Below are 20703 nucleotides of genomic sequence, written 5' to 3' on the forward strand. Positions count from 1 at the left end.
GTGAGATAGAATGATGGGCGAATGGGGCTAGGTGTAAATTAGGATGATGGGCGAATGGGGCTTGGTGTGAGTTAGGATGAGGGGTGAATGGATCTACGTGTGAGTTACGATGATGTGTGAATGTGGCTTGGTGTGAGTAAGGATGATGGGTGAATGGATTTAGGTGTGAGTTATGGTGGTGGTTGAATGCGTCTTGGTGTGAGATAGGATGATGGGTGAATGTGTCTTAGTGTGAGTTAGGTTGATGGCTGAATGTGTGTTGGTGTGAGTTAGGATAATGGGTGAATGGGTCTTGGAGAGTGTTAGGATGGTGGGTGAATGCGGATTCGTGTGAGTTAGGATGATGGGTGAATGGGGCTTGGTAGGAGTTAGGATGGTGGGTGAATGCAGCTTGGTGTGAGTTAGGATGATAAGTGAACGGGTCTTGGTGTGAGTTCGGATGATGGATGAATGGGTCTTGCTGTGAGTTATGCTGATGTTTGAATGGACTTGGTGTAAGTTAGGATGATGGGTAAATGGTCTTGGTGTGAGTTAGAATGATGGGTGAATGGGGCTTGGTCTGAGTTAGGATGATGGGGGAATGGGTCTGGGTGTGAGTTCGGATGAATGGTGAATGAGTCTTGGTGTGAATTAGGATGAAGGTTGAATGGTGCTTTGTGTGAGTTAGAATGATGGGTGAATGGGTCTTGGTGTGAGTTGCGATGATGGATGAATGGTTCTTGGTGTGAGTAAGGATGATGGGTGAATGGGGCTTGGTGTGGGTTTGAATGATGAGTGAATGGGCCTTTGTGTGAGTTGGGATGATGGAGAATGTGTCTTGGTGTGAGTTGGGATGATGGTTAGTGAATCTTGGTGTGAGGTAGCACGATGTTGAATGTGTCTTGGTGTGAGTTAAATTGATGGGTCAATGTGTCTTGGTGTGAATTGTGATGATGGGTGAGTGGGTCTTGGTGTGAGATAAAATGACGTGTGAATGGGGCTAGGTGTAAGTTAGGATGGTGGGTGAATGCGACTTTGTGTGAGTTAGGATGATGGGTGAGTGGGGAATGGTGTGATATAGGATGAAGGGTGAATGGGGCTTGGTGTGAGTTGGGATGATGGGTGAATGGGTCTTGGTGTGAGTTAGCATGATGGTGAATGTGTCTTGGTGTGAGTTAGAATGATGGGCGAATGGGTCTTGGTGTGAATTGGGATGATGGCTGAGTGGGTCTTGGTGTGAGATAAAATGATGGGTGAACGGGGCTAGGTGTAAGTTAGGATGATGGGTGAATGCGACTTGGTGTGAGTTAGGATGATGGGTGAGTGGGGAATGGTGTGATATATGATGAAGGTTGAATGGGGCTTGGTGTGAGTTGGGAAGATGGGTGGATGGGTCTTGTTGTGAGTTAGCAGGATGGTGAATGTGTCTTGGTGTGAGTTAGGATGATGGGTGACTGGTCTTGGTGTGAGTTGGGATAATGGATGAACGGGTCTTGGTGTGTGTTTGGAGGATGTGTGAAAGCGTCTTCGTGTGAGTTCAGTTGATGGGAGGGTGGGGCTTGGTTTGATTTAGAATGATGGGTGAATGGGTTTTGTTGTGAGATAGGATGGTTGGTGATTGGGTCTTGGTGTAAGCTGGATGATGTGTGAATGGGTCTTGGTGTGAGCAAGGATGATGGGTGAATGAGGCTTGGTGTGGGTTAGAATGATGAGTGAATGTGTCTTTGTGTGAGTTGGGATGATGGGTGAATGGGTCTTGGTGTGAGATAGAATGATGGGTGAATGGGGCTTGGTGTGAGACAGGATGGTGGTTGAATGGGGCTTGGTGTGTGTTAGGATGATGGGAGAATTGTTCTTGGTGTGAGTCAGGATGATTGGTGAATGGCTCTTGGTGTAAGTTAGGATGATGGGCGAATGGCTCTTGGTTTAATTTAGGATGATGTGTGAATGGGTCCTGGTGTGAGTTAGAATGATGGCTGAATGGGGCTTGCTGTGGATTAAGATGATGGGTGTTTGGGTCTTGGTGCGAGTTCAGAGGATGGGTGGATTTATGCTTGGTGTAAGTTAGAATCATGGGTGAATGGGGATTGGTGTGAGTTAGGATGATGGGTGAATGGGTCGCTGTGAGATAGATGATGGGTGAATGGGTTTTGGTGTGAGTTAGGATGCTGGGTTAATGGTTCGGTGTCAGTTAGGATGGTGGGTGAATGGGGCTTGGTGTGAGTTAGGATGAGGGCTGAATGGATGTAGGTGTGAGTAACGATGATGTGTGAATGTGTCTTGGTGTGAGTTAGGATTATGGATGAATGGATCTATGTGTGAGTTAGTGTCGTGGGTGAATGGATCTAGGTGAGAGTTATTGTCGTGGTTGAATGGGTCTTCGTGTGAGGTAGGATGATGGGTGAATGGGCCTTGGTGTGAGATAGGATGATGTGTGATGGGCCCTGGTGTGAGATAGGATGATGGGTGACTGTGTGTTGGTGTGAGTTGGGATGATGGGTGAATGGGTCTTGGTGAGTGTTAGGAAGGTGGGTGAATGCGGATTGGTGTGAGTTAGGATGATGGGTGAATGGGGCTTAGTATGAGTTAGGATGGTGGGTGAATGCGGCTTGGTGTGAGTTAGGATGATGAGTGAACGGTTCTTAGTGTGAGTTCGGATGATGGATTAATGGGTCTTGTTGTGAGTTAGGATGATGTTTAAATGGACTTGTTGTAAGTTAGGATGATGGGTGAATGGTCTTGCTATGAGTTAGAATGATGGGGGAATGGGGCTTGGTGTGAGTTAGGATGTGGGGTAATGGTTCTGGGTGTGAGTTAGGAAGATGGGTGAATGGGTCTTGGTGTGAGTTGGGATGGTGGGTGAATGGGTCTTTGTGTGAGTTGGGATGATGGGTGAATGGGTCTTGATTTGAGTTGGGATGATGGGTGAACGGGTCTTGATGTGAGTTAGCATGATGGTGAATGTCTCCTGGTGTGAGTTAGAATGATGGGTGAATGGGGCTTGGTGTGAATTGGGATGATGGGGGAATGCGACTTGGTGTGAGTTAGGATGATGGGTGAGTGAGGATTGGTGCGAGTTAGGATGGTGGGTGAATGGGTCTTGATGTGAATTAGGAAGCTGGGTGAATAGGTCTTGGTCTTAATTCGGAAGTAGTTGAATGGGGCTTGGTGTGGGTTAGGATGATGGGTGAATGTGACTGGGTGTGAGTTAGGATGATGAGTGAATAGTCTTGCTGTGAGTTGGGATAATGGATGAAAGGGTCTTGGTGTGTGTTAGGAGGATGGGTGAATGTGTCTTGGTGTGAGTTCGGTTGATGGGTGAGTTTGTCTTGGTTTGAGTTAGAATGATGTGTGAATGGGTATTGTTGTGAGTTAGGAAGGTGGGTGAATTTATCTTCGTGTCAGTTAGGATGATATGTGAATGGGTCTTGGTGTCAGTAAGGATGATGGGTGAATGGGTCTTGGTGTGAGATAGAATGATGGGTGAATGGGGCTTGGTGTGAGATATGATGATGTTTGAATGGGGCTTGGTGTGGGTTAGGATGATGGGTGAATGTTACTTTTTGTAAGTTAGGATGATGTGTGAATGTCTCTTGGTTTAATATAGGATGATAGGTGAATGGTCTTGGTTTCAGTTGGGATAATGGATGAAAGGGTCTTGGTGTGTGTTAGGAGGATGGGTGAATGCATCTTGGTATGAGTTCGGTTGATGGGTGAGTGGGGCTTGGTGTGAGTTAGAATGATGGGGAATGGGGCTTGGTGTGAGTTATGATGATGGTTGAATGGGGCTTGGTGTGGGTTAGGCTGATGGGTGAATGGTTCTTCGTGTGAGTTAGGATGATGGGTGAATGGCTCTTGGTTTGAGTTGGGATGATGGGTGAATGGGTCTTGGTGTGAGTTGGGATGATGTGTGAATGGGTCTTGGTGTTAGTAAGGATGATTTGTGAATTGGGCTTGGTGTGGGTCAGAATGATGAGTGAATGGATGTTTGTGTGAGTTGGGATGATGGGTGAATGTGCCTTGGTGTGAGTTAGGATGATGGGTGAACGGGTCTTGATGTGAGTTAGCATGATGGTGAATGTGAATTGGTGTGAGTTAGAATGATGGGTGAATGGGGCTTGGTGTGAATTGGGATGATGGGTGAATGCGACTTGGTGTGAGTTAGGTTAATTGGTGAGTGGGGATTGGTGTGAGTTAGGATGGTGGGTGAATGGGTCTTGGTGTGAGTTAGGATGATGGGTGAATGCGACTGCGTGTGAGTTAGGATGATGGGTGAATGGTCTTGCTGTGAATTGGGATAATGGATGAAATGGTCTTGGTGTGTGTTAGGAGGATGGGTGAATGCGTTTTGGTGTGAGTTCGTTTGATGGGTGAGTTTCTCTTTGTTCCAGTTAGAATGATGTGTGAATGGGTTTTGTTGTGAGTTAGGTAGGTGGGTGAATGGATCTTCGTGTAAGTTAGGATGATGTGTGAATGTCTCTTGGTTTAATATAGGATGATTGGTGAATGGTCTTGGTGTGAGCTGGGATAATGGATGAATGGGTCTTGGTGTGTGTTAGGAGGATGTGTGAATGCGTCTTGGTATGAGTTCGGTTGATGTGTGAGTGGGACTTGGTGAGAGTCAGAATGATGGGTGAATGGGGCTTGGTGTGAGATATGGTGACGGTTGAATGGGGCTTGGTGTGGGTTAGGATGATGGGTGAAATTTTCTTCGTGTGAGTTAGGATGATGCTTGAATGACTATTGGTTTGAGTTGGGATGATGGGTGAATGTGTCTTGGTGTGAGTTGGGATGATGGGTAAATGGGTCTTGGTGTTAGTAAGGATGATGGGTGAATGGGGCTTGGTGTGGGTTAGAATGATGAGTAAATGGATCTTTGTGTGAGTTGGGATGGTGGGAGAATGGGTCTTGGTGTGAGTTAGGATGATGGGTGAACGGGTCTTGATGTGAGTTAGCATGATGGTGAATGTGTCTTGGTGTGAGTTAGAATGAAGTGTGAATGGGGCTTGGTGTGAGTTAGGATGATGGGTGAGTGGGGATTGGTGTGAGTTAGGATGGTGGGTGAATGGGTCTTGGTGTTAGTTGGGATGATGGGTGAATGGGTGTTGGTGTGAGTTAGCATGATGGTGAATATGTCTTGGTGTGAGATAGAATGATGGGTGAATGGGTTTGGTGTGACTTGGGATGATGGTGAGTGGGTCTTGGTGTGAGATAAAATGATGGGTGAATGAGGCTTGATGTGAGGTAGGATGATGGGTGAATGCGACTGGGGGTGAGTTAGGATGGTGGGTGAATGGTCTTGGTGTGAGTTGGGATAATGGATGAAAGGGTCTTGGTGTGTGTTAGGAGGATGCGTGAATGCGTCTTGGTGTGCGTTCGGTTGATGGGTGAGTGGGGCTTCGTTTGAGTTAGAATGATGGGTGAATGGCTTTTGTCGTGAGTTAGGATGGTGGGTGAATGGGTCTTGGCGTAAGTTAGGATTATGTGTGAATGGGCCTTGGTGTGAGTAGGGATGATGGGTGAATGGGGCTTGGTGTGGGTTAGAATAATGAGTGAATGAGTCTTTGTGTCAGTTGGGATGATGGGTGTATAGGTCTTAGTGTGAGATAGAATGATGGGAGAATGGTGCTTGGTGTGAGATAGGATGATGGTTGAATTGGGCTTGTGTGGGTTAGGATGATGTGTGAATGGTACTTGGTGTGAGTTAGGATGATGGGTGAATGGCTCTTGGTGTAATATTAGGATGATGGGTGAATGGGTCTTGGTGTGGGTTGGGATGATAGGTGAGTGGGACTTGGTGTGAGTTAGCATGATGGTGAATGTATATTGGTGTGAGTTAGAATGATGGGTGAATGGGTCTTGGTGTGAATTGGGATGATGGGTGAGTGGGTCCTGGTGTGAGATAAAATATTTGGTGAATGGGGCTTGGTGTAAGTTAGGATGATGGGTGAATGCGACTGGGTGTGAGTTAGGATGATGAGTGAATAGTCTTGCTGTGAGTTTGGATAATGGATGAAAGGGTCTTGGTGTGTGTTAGGAGGATGGGTGAATGCGTCTTGGTGTGAGTTCGGTTGATGGGTGTGTTTGTCTTGGTTTGAGTTAGAATGATGTGTGAATGGGTATTGTTGTGAGTTAGGAAGGTGGGTGAATGGGACTGCGTGTAAGTTAGGATGATGTGTGAATGGGTCTTGGTGTCAGTAAGGATGATGGGTGAATAGGGCTTGGTGTGTGTTAGAATGGTGAGTGAATGGGTCTTGGTGTGAGATAGGATGATGGTTGAATGGGGCTTGGTGTGGGTTAGGATGATGGGTGAATGGTACTTGTTGTAAGTTAGGATGATGTGTGAATGTCTCATGGTTTAATATAGGATGATGGGTGAATGGTCTTGGTGTGAGTTGGGATAATGGATGAATGGGTGTTGGTGTGTGTTAGGAGGATGGGTGAATGCGTCTTGATAAGAGTTCGGTTGATGGGTGAGTGGGGCTTGGTTTGAGTTAGAATGATGTGTGAATGGGGATTGGTGTGAGACATGATGATGGTTGAATGGGGCTTGGTGTGGGTTAGGATGATGGGTGAATGGTTCTTCGTGTGAGTTAGGATGATGGGTTAATGGCTCTTGGTTTGAGTTGGGATGATGGGTGAATGGGTCTTGGTGTGATTAAGGATGATGGGTGAATGGGGCTTGGTGTGGGTTAGAATGATGAGTGAATGGATCTTTGTGTGAGTTGGGATGATGGGTGAATGGGTCTTGGTGTGAGTTATGATGATGGGTGAACGGGTCTTGATGTGAGTTAGCATGATGGTGAATGTGTCTTGGTGTGTGTTAGAATGATGGGTGAATGGGGTTTGGTGTGAATTGGGACACATAGATACATAGAAGATAGGAGCAGGAGTAGGCCATTCGGCCCTTCGTGCCTGCTCCGCCATTTAATGAGATCATGGCTGATCCTTTAATTCAGTATCCCGTCCCCGCCTTCTCTCCGTAACCCTTAACCCCTTTTGCCCGTAGAAATATATCTAATTCCCTCTTAAATATATTTAATGAGCTGGCGTACACTGCCCTCTGTGGCAATGAGTTCCACAGGTTCACCACTCTCTGAGTGAAGAAATTCCCCCTCATCTCTGTCCTAAATGGTTTAGCCCTTATCCTTAAATTATGTCCTCTAGTTCTGTTCTCACCCGCCAAGGGAAACATTCCTTCTGCATCCAGTCTGTCTAGACCTGTCAGAATTTTATACACTTCTATGAGGTCCCCTCTCAATCTTCTAAACTCCAGTGTGTACATCCCTAAACTACATAGTCTCTCCTCATAGGTCATTCCCGCCATTCCTGGTGGGATGATGGGTGAATGCGACTTGGTGTGAGTTAGGTTGATGGGTGAGTTGGTCTTGGTTTGAGTTAGAATGATGTGTGAATGGGTTTTGTTGTGATTTAGGTAAGTGGGTGAATGTGTCTTCGTGTAAGTTAGGAAAATGCGTCAATGTCTCTTGTTTTAATATAGGGTGATTGGTGAATGGTCTTGGTGTGAGTTGGGATAATGGATGAATGGTTCTTGGTGTGTGTTAGGTGGATGGGTGAATGCGTCTTTGTATGAGTTCGGTTGATGGGTGAGTGAGGCTTGGTGTGAGTTAGAATGATGGGTGAATGGGGCTTGGTGTGAGATATGATGATGGTTGAATGGGGCTTGGTGTGGGTTAGGATGATGGGTGAATTGTTCTTCGTATGAGTTAGAATGATAGGTGAATGTGTCTTGGTGTGAGTTGGGATGATGGGTGAATGGATCTTTGTGTGAGTTGGGATGATGGGTGAATGGGTCTTGGTGTGAGTTAGGGTGATGGGTGAACGGGTCTTGATGTGAGTTAGCATGATGGTGAATGTGCCCTGGTATGAGTTAGAATGATGGGTGAATGGGGCTTCGTGTGAGTTAGGATGATGGGTGAGTGGAGATTGGTGTGAGTTAGGATGGTGGGTGAATGGGTCTTGGTGTGAGTTAGGAAGATGGGTAAATTGGTCTTGGTGTGAATTAGGATGAAGGGTGAATGGGGCTTGGCGTGAGTTAGAATGATGGGTGAATGGGTCTTGGTGTGAGTTGGGTTGATGTGTGAATGGGTGTTGGTGTGAGTTAGCATGATGGTGAATATGTCTTGGTGTGAGTTAGAATGATGGGTGAATGGGTTTGGTGTGACTTGGGATGATGGTGAGTGGGTCTTGGTGTGAGATAAAATGATGGGTGAATGAGGCTTGATGTGAGGTAGGATGATGGGTGAATGGTCTTGGTGTGAGTTGGAATAATGGATGAAAGAGTCTTTGTGTGTGTTAGGAGGATGGGTGAATGCGTCTTGGTGTGAGTTCGGTTGATGGGTGAGTGGGGCTTGGTTTGAGTTAGAATGATGGCTGAATGGGTTTTGTCGTGAGTTAGGATGGTGAGTGAAAGGGTCTTGGTGTAAGTTAGGATTATGTGTGAATGGGTCTTGGTGTGAGTAAGGAAGAGTGTGTGAATGGGGCTTGGTGTGGGTTAGAATAATGAGTGAATGGGTCTTTATGTCATTTGGGATGATGGGGGTATAGTTCTTGGTGTGAGATAGAATGATGGGTGAATGGGGCTTGGTGTGAGACAGGATGATGGTTGAATGGGGCTTGTGTGGGTTAGGATGATGTGTGAATGGTACTTGGTGTGAGTTAGGATGATGGGTGAATGACTCTTGGTGTAATATTAGGATGATGTGTGAATGGGCCTTGGTGTGAGTTAGAATGATGGGTGAATGAGGCTTGGTGTGGGTTAGGATGATGGGTATTTGTGTCTTGGTACGATTTCGGTTGATGGGTGAAAGGGGCTTGGTGTGAGATAGAATGATGGGTGAATGGGGATTGGTGTGAGATAGAATGATGGGTGAATGTGGCTTGGTGTGAGTTAGGAGGATAGGTGATTGGGTCTTGGTGTGAGTTCGGATGATGGGTGAATGGGACTTGGTGTCAGATAGAATGATGTGTGATTGAGGCTTGGTGTGAGTTAGGATGTTTTGTGAATGCGACTTGGTGTGAGTTAGGATGATGGGTGAATGGGTCTTGGTGTGAGTTCGGATGATGGGAGAGTGGGTCTTGGTGAGTTAGTATGATGGGTGAAAGGATCGGTGTGAGATAGGACGATGAATGGACTTGGTGTGAGTTATGATGATGGGTGAATGGGTCTTTGTGTGAGTTAGGATGATGAGTGAATGCGTCTTGGTGTTAGTTAGGATGATGGGTGAATGGTTCTTGGTGTGAGTTAGGATGGTGGGTGAATGGGTCTTGGTGTGAGTTATGATGGTGTGTGAATTGGGCTTGGTGTGAGTTAGAATGATGGGTGAATGGGGATTGGTGTGAATTAGGATGATGGGTGAATGCGTCGCTGTGAGATAGGATGATGATGAATGGTTTTGGTTTGAGTTAGGATGATGGGTAAATGGTTCGGTGTCAGTTAGGATGGTGGGTGAATGGGGCTTGGTGTGAGTTAGGATGAGGGATGAATGGATCTAGGTGTGAGTTATGATGATATGTGATTGTGGCATGGTGTGAGTTAGGATGATGGGTGAATGTGTCTTGGTGTGAGTTAGGATTATGGATGAATGGATCTTGGTGTGATTTCGGGTCCTGGGTGAATGGATCTAGGTGTGAGTTATGGTCGTGGTTCAATGGGCCTTGGTGTGAGATAGGATGATGGGTGAATGTGTCTTGGTGTGAGTTAGGATGATTGATGAATGTGTGTTGGTGTGAGTTAGGATGATGGGTGAATGGGTCTTGGTGAGTGTTAGGATGGTGGGTGAATGCGGATTGGTGTGAGTTAGAATGATGGGTGTATGGGGCTTGGCATGAGTTAGGATGGTGGGTGAATGCGGCTTGGTGTGAGTTAGGATGATGGTTGAATGGACTTGGTGTGAGTTAGAATGATGGGTGAATGTGATTGCTGTGAGTTAGGATGATGGGGGAATGGGTCTGTGTGTGAATTAGGGTGATGGGTGAATGGGATTGGTGTGAGTAAGGATGATGGATGAATGGGTCTTTGTGTGAGTTAGGAAGATGGTTGAATGTTTCTTGGTGTGAGTTAGGATTATGGGTTAATGTGTCTTAGTGTGAGTTAGAATGATGGGTGAATGGGTCTTAATGAGAGTTAAGATAACGGGTGAATGGACTTGGTGTGAGTTAGGATGATGGGTGAATGGGCTTGGTGTGTGTTAGGAAGACGGGTGAATGGACCTGGTGTGAATTAGGATGATGGGTGATTGTGTCTTGGTGTGAGTTAGGATGATGGTTGAATGCGATTTGGTGTGAGTTAGGATGATGGGTGAATGGACTTGTTGTCAGTTAGGAGGATGGGTGAATGGACTTTGTGTGAGTTAGGATGATGGGTGAATGGGTCTTGGTGTGAGTTAGGATGATGGGTGAACGGGTCTTGATGTGAGTTAGCATGATGGTGAATGTGTCTTGGTGTGAGTTAGAATGATGGGTGAATGAGGCTTGGTGTGAATTGGGATGATGGGTGAATGCGACTTGGTGTGAGTTAGGATGATGGGTGAGTGGGGATTGGTGTGAGTTAGGATGTTGTGTGAATGGGTCTTGGTGTGAGTTGGGAAGATGGGTGAATTGGTCTTGGTGTGTATTTGGATGAAGGGTGAATGGGGCTTGGTGTGAGTTAGCATGATGGTGGATGTATCTTGGTGTGAGTTAGAATGATAGGTGAATGGGTTTGGTGTGGCATGGGATGATGGTGAGTGGGTCTTGGTGTGAGATAAAATGATTGGTGAATGAGGCTTGGTGTGAGGTAGGATGATGGGTGAATGCGACTGGGTGTGAGTTAGGATGATGGGTGAATGGACTTGGTGTGTGTTGGGATAATGGATGAAAGGGTCTTGGTGTGTGTTAGGAGGATGGGTGAATGCGTCTTGGTGTGAGATCGGTTGATGGATGAGTGGGGCTTGGTTTGAGTTCGAATGATGGGTGAATGGGGCTTGGTGTGTGTTAGGAGGATAGGTGATTGTGTCTTGCTGTGAGTTCTGATGATGGGAGAGTGGGTCTTGGTGAGTTGGTATGATGGGTGAATGGGTCGGTGTGAGATAGGATGATAAATGGACTTGGTGTGAGTTATGATGAAGGGTGAATGGGAATTTGTGTGAGTTAGGATGATGAGTGAATGCGTCTTCGTGTTAGTTAGGGTGATGGGTGAATGGTTATTGGTGTGAGTTAAGATGGTGAGTGAATGGGTCTTGGTGTGAGTTATGATGGTGTGCGAATGGGGCTTGGTGTGAGTTAGAATGATGGGTGAATGGGGATCGGTGTGAATTAGGGTGATGGGTGAATGGGTCCTGGTGTGGGTTAGAATAATGAGTGAATGGGTCTTTGTGTCAGTTGGGATGATGGGTGTATAGGTCTTGGTGTGAGATAGAATGATGGGTGAATGGGGCTTGGTGTGAGATAGGATGCTGGTTGAATGGGGCTTGTGTGGGTTAGGATGATGTGTGAATGGTACTTGGTGTGAGTTAGGATGATGGGTGAATGACGCTTGGTGTAATATTAGGATGAATGGTGAATGGGTCTTGGTGTGAGTTAGAATGATGGATGAATGGGGCTTGGTGTGGGTTAGGATGATGGGTATTTGGGTCTTGGTACGAGTTCGGATGATGGGTGAATGGGGCTTGGTGTGAGATAGAATGATGGGTGAATGGGGATTGGTGTGAGATAGAATGATGGGTCAATGGGGCTTGGTGTGAGTTAGGAGGATATGTGATTGGATCTTGGTGTGAGTTCGGTTGATGGGTGAATGGGACTTGGTGTGAGATAGAATGGTGTGTGAATGAGGCTTGGTGTGAGTTAGGATGTTTTGTGAATGCGACTTGGTGTGAGTTAGGATGATGGCTGAATGGCCTTGGTGTGAGTTCGGATGATGGGAGAGTGGGTCTTGGTGAGTTAGTATGATGGGTGAATGGATCGGTGTGAGATAGGACGATGAGTGGACTTGGTGTGAGTTATGATGATGGGTGAATGGGTCTTTGTGTGAGTTAGGATGATGAGTGAATGCGTCTTGGTGTTAGTTAGGATGATGGGTGAATGGTTCTTGGTGTGAGTTAGGATGGTGGGTGAATGGGTCTTGGTGTGAGTTATGATGGTGGGTGAATTGGGCTTGGTGTGAGTTAGAATGATGGGTGAATGGGGATTGGTGTGAATTAGGATGATGGGTGAATGCGTCACTGTGAGATAGGATGATGATGAATGGTTTTGGCGTGAGTTAGGATGATGAGTAAATGGTTCGGTGTCAGTTAGGATGGTGGGTGAATGGGGCTTGGTGTCAGTTAGGATGAGGGATGAATGGATCTAGGTGTGAGTTACGATGATGTGTGAATGTGGCATGGTGTGAGTTAGGATGATGGGTGAATGTGTCTAGGTGTGAGTTAGGATTATGGATGAATGGAGCTTGGTGTGAGTTCGGGTCCTGGGTGAATGGATCTAAGTGCGAGTTATGGTCGTGGTTCAATGGGCCTTGGTGTGAGATAGGATGATGGGTGAATGTGTCTTGGTGTGAGTTAGGATGATGGGTGAATGGGTCTTGGTGAGTGTTAGGATGGTGAGTGAATGCGGATTGGTGTGAGTTAGGATGATGTGTGTATGGGGCTTGGTATGAATTAGGATGGTGGGTGAACGGGTCTTGGTGTTAGTTCCGATGATGGATAAATGGGTCTTGCTGTGAGTTAGGATGATGAGTGAATGCGTCTTGGTGTTAGTTAGGATGATGGGTGAATGTTTATTGGTGTGAGTTAGGATGGTGAGTGAATGGGTCTTGGTGTGAGTTATGATGGTGTGTGAATGGGGCTTGGTGTGAGTTAGAATGATGGGTGAATGGGGATCGGTGTGAATTAGGATGATGGGTGAATGGGTCCTGGTGTGAGTTAGGATGATTGGTGAATGGGACTTGGTGTGAGTTATGATGGCGGGTGAAAGATTCTTGGTGTGAGAAGGATGATGTTTGAATGGATCTTGTTGTGTGTTCGAATGATGGGTGAATGGTCTTGGTGGGTGTTAGGATGGTGGGTGACTGGATTTTGGTGTGAGTTAAAATGATGGGGAAATGGGTCTGAGTTTGAGTTAGGATGATCGGTGAATGGGTCTTGGTGTGAGTTATGGTCGTCGTTCAATGGGCCTTGGTGTGAGATAGGATGATGGGTGAATGTGTCTTGGTGTGAGTTAGGATGATTGATGAATGTGTCTTGGTGTGAGTTAGGATGATTGGTGAATGGGTCTTGGTGAGTGTTAGGATGGTGGGTGAATGCGGATTGGTGTGAGTTAGGATGATGGGTGTATGGGGCTTGGTATGAGTTAGGATGGTGGGTGAATGCGGCTTGGTGTGAGTTAGGATGATGAGTGAACGGTTCTTGGTGTGAGTTCCGATGATGGATGAATGGGTCTTGCTGTGAGTTAGGATGATGTTTGAATGGACTTGGTGTGAGTTAGAATGATGGGTGAATGTGATTGCTGTGAGTTAGGATGATGGGGGAATGGGTCTGTGTGTGAATTAGAATGATGGGTGAATGGGATTGGTGTGAGTAAGGATGATGGATGAATGGGTCTTTGTGTGAGTTAGGAAGAAGGGTGAATATTTCTTGGTGTGAGTTAGGATTATGGGTGAATGTGTCTTGGTATGAGTTAGAATGATGGGTGAATGGGTCTTGGTGAGAGTTAGGATGATGGGTGAATGGACTTCGTGTGAGTTAGGATGATGGGTGAATGGGCTTGGTGTGAGTTAGGAAGAAGGGTGAATGGACCTGGTGTGAATTAGGATGATGGGTGATTGTGTCTTGGTGTGAGTTATGATGATGGGTGAATGCGACTTGGTGTGAGTTAGGATGATGGGTGAATGGACTTGGTGTCAGTTAGGAGGATGGGTGAATGGACTTTGTGTGAGTTAGGATGATGGGTGAATGGGTCTTGGTGTGAGTTAGGATGATGGGTGAACGGGTCTTGATTTGAGTTAGTATGATGGTGAATGTGTCTTGTGTGATTTAGAATGATGGGTGAATGGGGCTTGGTGTGAATTGGGATGATGGGTGAATGCGACTTGGTGTGAGTTAGGATGATGGGTGAGTGGGGATTGGTGAGAGTTAGGATGGTGGGTGAATGGGTCTTGGTGTGAGTTAGGAAGATGGGTGAATTGGTCTTGGTGTGTCTTAGGATGAAGGGGGAAAGGGCTTGGTGTGAGTTTGAATGATGGGTGAATGGGTTTGGTGTGACTTGGGATGGTGGTGAGTGGGTCTTGGTGTGAGATAAAATGATTGGTGAATGAGACTTGGTGTGAGGTAGGATGATGGGTGAATGTGACTGGGTGTGAGTTAGGATGATGGGTGAATGGACTTGGTGTGTGTTGGGATAATGGATGAAAATGTCTTGGTGTGTGTTAGGAGGATGGGTGAATGCGTCTTGGTGTGAGATCGGTTGATGGTTGAGTGGGGCTTGATTTGAGTTAGAATGATGGGTGAATGGGGCTTGGTGTGAGTTAGGAGGATAGGTGATTGGGTCTTGGTGTGTGTTCTGATGATGGGAGAGTGGGTCTAGGTGAGTTGGTATGATGGGTGAATGGTTCGGTGTGAGATAGGACGATGAATGGACTTGGTGTGAATTATGATGATGGGTGAATGGGACTTTGTGTGTGTTAGGATGATGAATGAGTGCATCTTGGTGTTAGTTAGGATGATGGGTGAATGGTTATTGGTGTGAGTTAGGATGGTGAGTGAATGGGTCTTGGTTTGAGTTATGATGGTGTGTAAATGGGGCTTGGTGTGAGTTAGAATGATGGGTGAATGGGGATCGGTGTGAATTAGGATGATGGGTGAATGGGTCCTGGTGTGAGTTAGGATGATTGGTGAATGGGACTTGGTGTGAGTTATGATGGCGGGTGAAAGATCCTTGGTGTGAGAAGGATGATCTGTGAATGGATTTTGTTGTGTGTTCGAATGATGGGTGAATGGTCTTGGTGGGTGTTAGGATGGTGGGTGACTGTGTTTTGGTGTGAGTTAAAATGATGTGGAAATGGGTCTGAGTTTGAGCTAGGATGATCGGTGAATGGGTCTTGGTGTGAGTTGGGATGGTGGGTGTATGGGTCTTGGGCCTAGAAATTCGGTATGGCCCCGCAAGTTCTTTTGCGCCCGAAATTTTGCACTCGCCAGGATTCCCGTAGCGCCCGCCTAAAATTCAGTTGCGATGGGCCAAGACGGCGGCAGGCGCTATTGCAGGGTTTGGCCGCCTCGCTAGGGGCGATGAATGTCACTTTCAGGCGTCCAGCTGCCGCTGCGGCACCCGATGCGGTGCGGCAGGCTGGGGTACTGCAGGCCTCCTTCTTCTCTTAAGGAGGAGCTGCCTGCAGCCGTCAGATCGCCGGTGGATTCCCCCGGCAAATGAGCCCGGCACCACGGAGAAGTGCCGGGCTCGCGGGACTCAGACATCAATGCCGCGGGGGGTGGTGCAGGAGTCCGGGGAGGGAGGTGCGGGCAGGCGGCCGCCGGGAAAGCAGCCGGCCGCCGCTCTACCTTTATGCGCCGGCCTTTCGGAGCTGCAAGACCCCGTTTCACAAACGCTGTTTGCGGCTGCCACGGGCGAGGCGGCCGCAAATGAATTTGGCCATCGGGCCGGAATAGCATTGCAACCGGGGCGCTGCGCACACCGATGACTTCATCGATGCCGGCGCGGCGCTACCGGCTAATGCCGATGTTAGGGTCCATCTGAATTTCGGGCGATAAAAAACTTCAGGCGCAAACCACTTTATAGCCAATAAGTGGGCGCAAACGCAACTGAATTTCTAGGCCTTGGTGTCAGTTAGGATAATGGGTGAATGGGCCTTGGTGTGAGTTAGGATGATGTGTGAATGGGTCTTGGTGAGAGTTAGAATAATGGGTGAATGGAGATTGGTGTGAGTTAGGATGATGAGTGAATGGGTCGTTGTGAGATAGGATAATTGGTGAATGGGCTTTGGTGTGAGTTAGGATGATGGGTGAATGTTTCGGTGTCAGTTAGGATGGTGGGTGAATGGGGCTTGGTGTGAGTTAGGATGAGGGGTGAATGGATCTAGGTGTGAATTACAATGATGCGTGAATTTGGATAGGTGTGAGTTCGGATGATGGGTGAATGTGTCTTGGTGTGAGTTAGGATTATGGATGAATGGATCTAGGTGTGAGTTACGATGATGTGTGAATGGGGCTTGGTGTGTGTTAAAATGATGGGTGAATGGTCTTCGTTGAAGTTAGGATGGTGGGTGACTGGGTCTTTGTTTGAGTTATGAAGATGGGGAAATGGTTATAGGTGTGAGTTAGGATGGTGTGTAAATGGTCTTGGTGTGAGTTAGGATGATGGGTGAATGGGTCTTGGTGAGAGTTAGGATGAAATGTGAATGGGTCTTGGTGTGAGTTAGGATGATGTGTGAATGGACTTGGTTTGAGTTAGGATGATGGATGAATGGGTCTTGGTGTGAGTTAGCATGATGGATGAATGGGTCTTGGTATGACATAGGATGATGTGTGAATGTGTCTTGGTGTGTGTTAGGATGATGGGTGAATTGTCTTGGTGTGAGTTAGAATGATGCGTGAATGTGTCTTGTTGTTAGTTAGGATGATGTGTGAATGGGTGTAGGTGTGTATTAGAATGATGGGTGAATTGCACTTGGTGTGAGTTAGGATGATGTGTGAATTGACTTGGTTTGAGTTAGATGATGGGTGAATTGCTCTTGGTGTGAGTTAGGATGATGGATAAATGGGTCTTGGTGTGAGTAAGGATGATGGGTGAATGGGTTTTGGTGTGTGTTAGGATGATGGGTGAATGGGTCGATGTCAGTTAGCATGTTGGGTGAATGGGGCTTGGCGTGAGTTAGGATGAGGGGTGAATAGATCTAGTGTGAGTTACGATGATGTGTGAATGTATCTTCGTGTGAGTTAGGATGATGGGTGAATGTTTGTTGGTGTGAGTTAGGATGATGGGTGAATGGGTCTTGGTGAGTGTTAGGATGGTGGGTGAATGCGGATTGGTGTGAGATAGGATGATTGGTGAATGGGGCTTGGTATGTGGTAGGATGGTGGGTGAATGCGGCTTGGTGTGATTTCGGAAGATGAGTGAACGAGTCTTGGTGTGAGTTCGGATGATGGATGAATGGGTCTTGGTGTGAGTTAGGATGATGTTTGAATGGGCTTGTGTAAGTTAGGATGATGGGTGAATGGTCTTGGTGTGAGGCAGAATGATGGGTGAATGGGGCTTGGTGTGAGTTAGGGTGATGGGTAAATGGTTCTTCTTGTGAGTTAGGATTACGGGTGAATGGGTCTTGGTGTGAGTTAGAATGATGGGTGAATGCGTCTTGGTGAGAGTTAGGATGATGGGTGAATGGACTTGACGTGATTTAGGATGATGGGTGAATGGACTTGGTGTGAATTAGGATGATGGATGAATGAGTCTTCGTGTGAGTTAGGATAATGGGTGAATGGGACTTGGTGTGAGTTAGGATGATGGATGAATGGGACTTAGATTGAGTGAGGATGGTGGGTGACTGGGTCTTGGTGTGAGTTAGGATGATGGGGAAATGGGTCTGGGTGTGAATTAGGATGGTGGGTGAATGTGTCTTGGTGTGAGTTAGGATTATGGATGAATGGATCTAGGTGTGAGTTAGGGTCGTGGGTGAATGGATCTAGGTGTGTGTTTTGGTCGTGTTTGAATGGGTCTTTTTGTGAGATAGGATGATGTGTGAATGGGCCTTGGTGTGAGATAGAATGATGGTTGAATGTGTCTTGGTGTGAGTTAGGATGATGGGTGAATGTGTGATGGTGTGAGTTAGGATGATGGGTGAATGGGCCTTGGTGAGTGTTAGGCTGGTGCATGAATGCGGATTGGTGTGAGATATGATGATGGGTGAATGGGGCTTGGTATGTGTTAGGATGGTGGGTGAATATGGATTGGTGTGAGTTAGGATGATGAGTGAACGGGTCTTGGTGTGTGTTTGGATGATGGATGAATGGGTCTTGGTATGAGTTAGGATGATGGGTGAATGAGGATTGATGTGAGTTAGGATGATGGGGAATGGGAGTGGGTGTGAGGTAGGATGATGGATGAATGGGTCTTGATGTGATTTATGATGATGGGTGAATGTGTCTGGGTGAGTTAGGATGATAGGTGAATGGGATTGGTGTGAGTTAGGCTGATGGGTGAATGGGTCTGTGTGTGAGTTAGGATGATGGATGAATGGTCCTTGGTGTGAGTTAGGATGATGGGTGTATGGTTCATGGTGTGAGTTAAGATTAAGGGTGAATGGGTCTTGGTGTGAGTTAGAATGATGGGTGAATGCATCTTGGTGAGAGTTAGGAGGATGGGGGAATGGACTTGGTGTTATTTAGGATGATGGGTGAATGGACTTGGTGTGAGTTAGGTAGATGGGTGAATGGACTTGGTGTGAATTAGGATAATGGATGAATTTGTCTTTGTTTGAGTTAGGATGATGGGTGAATGGGACTTGGTTTGAGTTAGGATGGTTGGGAAATGGGTCTGGGTGTGAGTTAGGATGATCGGTGAATGGGTATTGGTGTCAGTTAGGATGGTGGGTGAATGGGTCATGGTGTGAGTTAGGATGATGGGTGAATTGGTCTTGGTGAGAGTTAGGATGATGTGTTAATGGGTCTTGGTGTGAGTTAGGATGATGTGTGAATGGGTCTTGGTGAGAGTTAGGATGAAGTGTGAATGGGTCTTGGTGTGAGTTAGGATGATGTGTGAATATGGCTTGGTATGAGTTAGGACGAAGTGTGAATGGGTCTTGGTCTCAGTTAGAATGATGCGTGAATGGGACTTGGTGTGAGTTAGGATGATGTGTGAATGGAATAGTTTGAGTTAGGATGATGGGTGAATGGTTCTTGGTGTGAGGTAGGATGATGGATGAATGGGTGTTGGTGTGAGTTAGGATGATGGGTGAATGGGACTTGGTGTGAGTTAGGACGATGGGTGAATGTATCTTGGTAGGAGTTAGGATGATAGGTGAATGTGAATAGGTGTGTGTTAGGATGATGGGTGAATTGTCTTGGTGTGAGTTGGGATGGTGGGTGAATGGGTCTTGCTGTGAGTTAGGGTGATGTGTGAATGGGTTTTGGTGTGTATTAGAATGATTGTTAAATGGGGCTTAGTGTGAGTTAGGATGATGGATGAATGGGGCTTGGTGTGAGGTAGGATGTGTGAGAATGGGTGTTGGTGTCTATTAGAATGATGGGTGAATGGGTTTTGGTGTGTATTAGAATGATGGGTGAATGGGGCTTGGTGTGAGTTAGGGTGAAGGGTGAATGGGGCTTGGTGTGAGCTAGGATGATGGGTGAATAGGGCTTGGTTTAACTGCGGATGATGGGTCAATGGGTCTTGGTGTGAGTTAGGATGATGGGTGAATTGCTCTTCGTGTGACTTAGGATGATGGGTGAATGTGTCTTGGTGTTAGTTAGGATGATATGTGAATGGGTGTTGTTGTGTATTAGAATGATGGGTGAATGGCTCTTGTTGTGTATTAGAATGATGGGTGAACGGCGCTAGGTGTCAGCTAGGGCGATGGGTGAATGGGCCTGGGTGTGAGTTAGGATGATGGGTGAATGGGGCTTAGTGTGAGTTCGGATGATGGGTGAATGGGTCTTGGTGTGAGTTCGGATGATGGGTGAGTGGTTCTTGGATGAGTTAGTATGATGGGTGAATGTGTCGGTGTGAGATAGGATGATGGATGAATGGACTTGGAGTGAGTTATGATGATGGGTGAATGGGCCTTTCTGTCAGTTAGGATGATGGGTGAATGGGGCTTGGTGTGAGTTATGATGAATAGTGAATGGGTCTTGATGTGAGTTGGGATGATGGTTGAACGGTCTTGGTGCGAGTTCGAATGATGGGTGCTTGGGTCTTGGTGTGAGTTGGGATGATGGGTGAATGGGTCTTGGTGTGAGTTAGGCTGATTGGCTCATGGGGCTTGGTGTGAGTTAGGATGATCGTTGAATGTGCCTTGGTGTGAGTTAGGATGATGTGTGAATGGGTCTTGGTCTGAGTTAGAATGATGCGTGAATGGGACTTGGTGTGAGTTAGGATGATGTGTGAATGGAATTGTTTGAGTTAGGATGATGGGTGAATGGTTCTTGGTGTGAGGTAGGATGATGGATGAATTGTTCTTGGTGTGAGTTAGGATGACGGGTGAATGGGACTTGGTGTGAGTTAGGACGATGGGTGAATGTATCTTGGTATGAGTTAGGATGATGGGTGAATGTGACTTGGTGTGAGTTAGGATGATGGGGAAATGGGTCTGGGTGTGAGTTAGGATGATCGGTGAATGGGCCTTGGTGTGAGTTAGGATGGTGGGTGAATGGGACTTGGTGTGAGTTAGGATAATGTGTGAATGGGTCTTGATGAGAGTTAGGATGAAGTGTGAATGGGTCTTGGTGTGAGTTAGGATGATGTGTGAATGGGTTTTGGTGAGAGTTAGGATGAAGTGTGAATGGGTCTTGGTGTGAGATAGGATGGTGTGTGAATATGGCTTGGTGTGAGTTAGGACGAAGTGTGAATGAGTCTTGGTCTGAGTTAGAATGATGCGTGAATGGGACTTGGTGTGAGTTAGGATGATGTGTGAATGGATTGGTTTGAGTTAGGATGATGGATGAATGGTTCTTGGTGTGAGTTAGGATGATGGATGAAAGGGTCTTGGTGTGAGTTAGGATGATG

This window comes from Somniosus microcephalus, chromosome 4 (assembly GCF_052327205.1).
Source record: "Somniosus microcephalus isolate GS21.2 chromosome 4, FLI_Smic_1.0, whole genome shotgun sequence".
In the NCBI taxonomy this organism is placed as follows: Eukaryota; Metazoa; Chordata; class Chondrichthyes; order Squaliformes; family Somniosidae; genus Somniosus; species Somniosus microcephalus.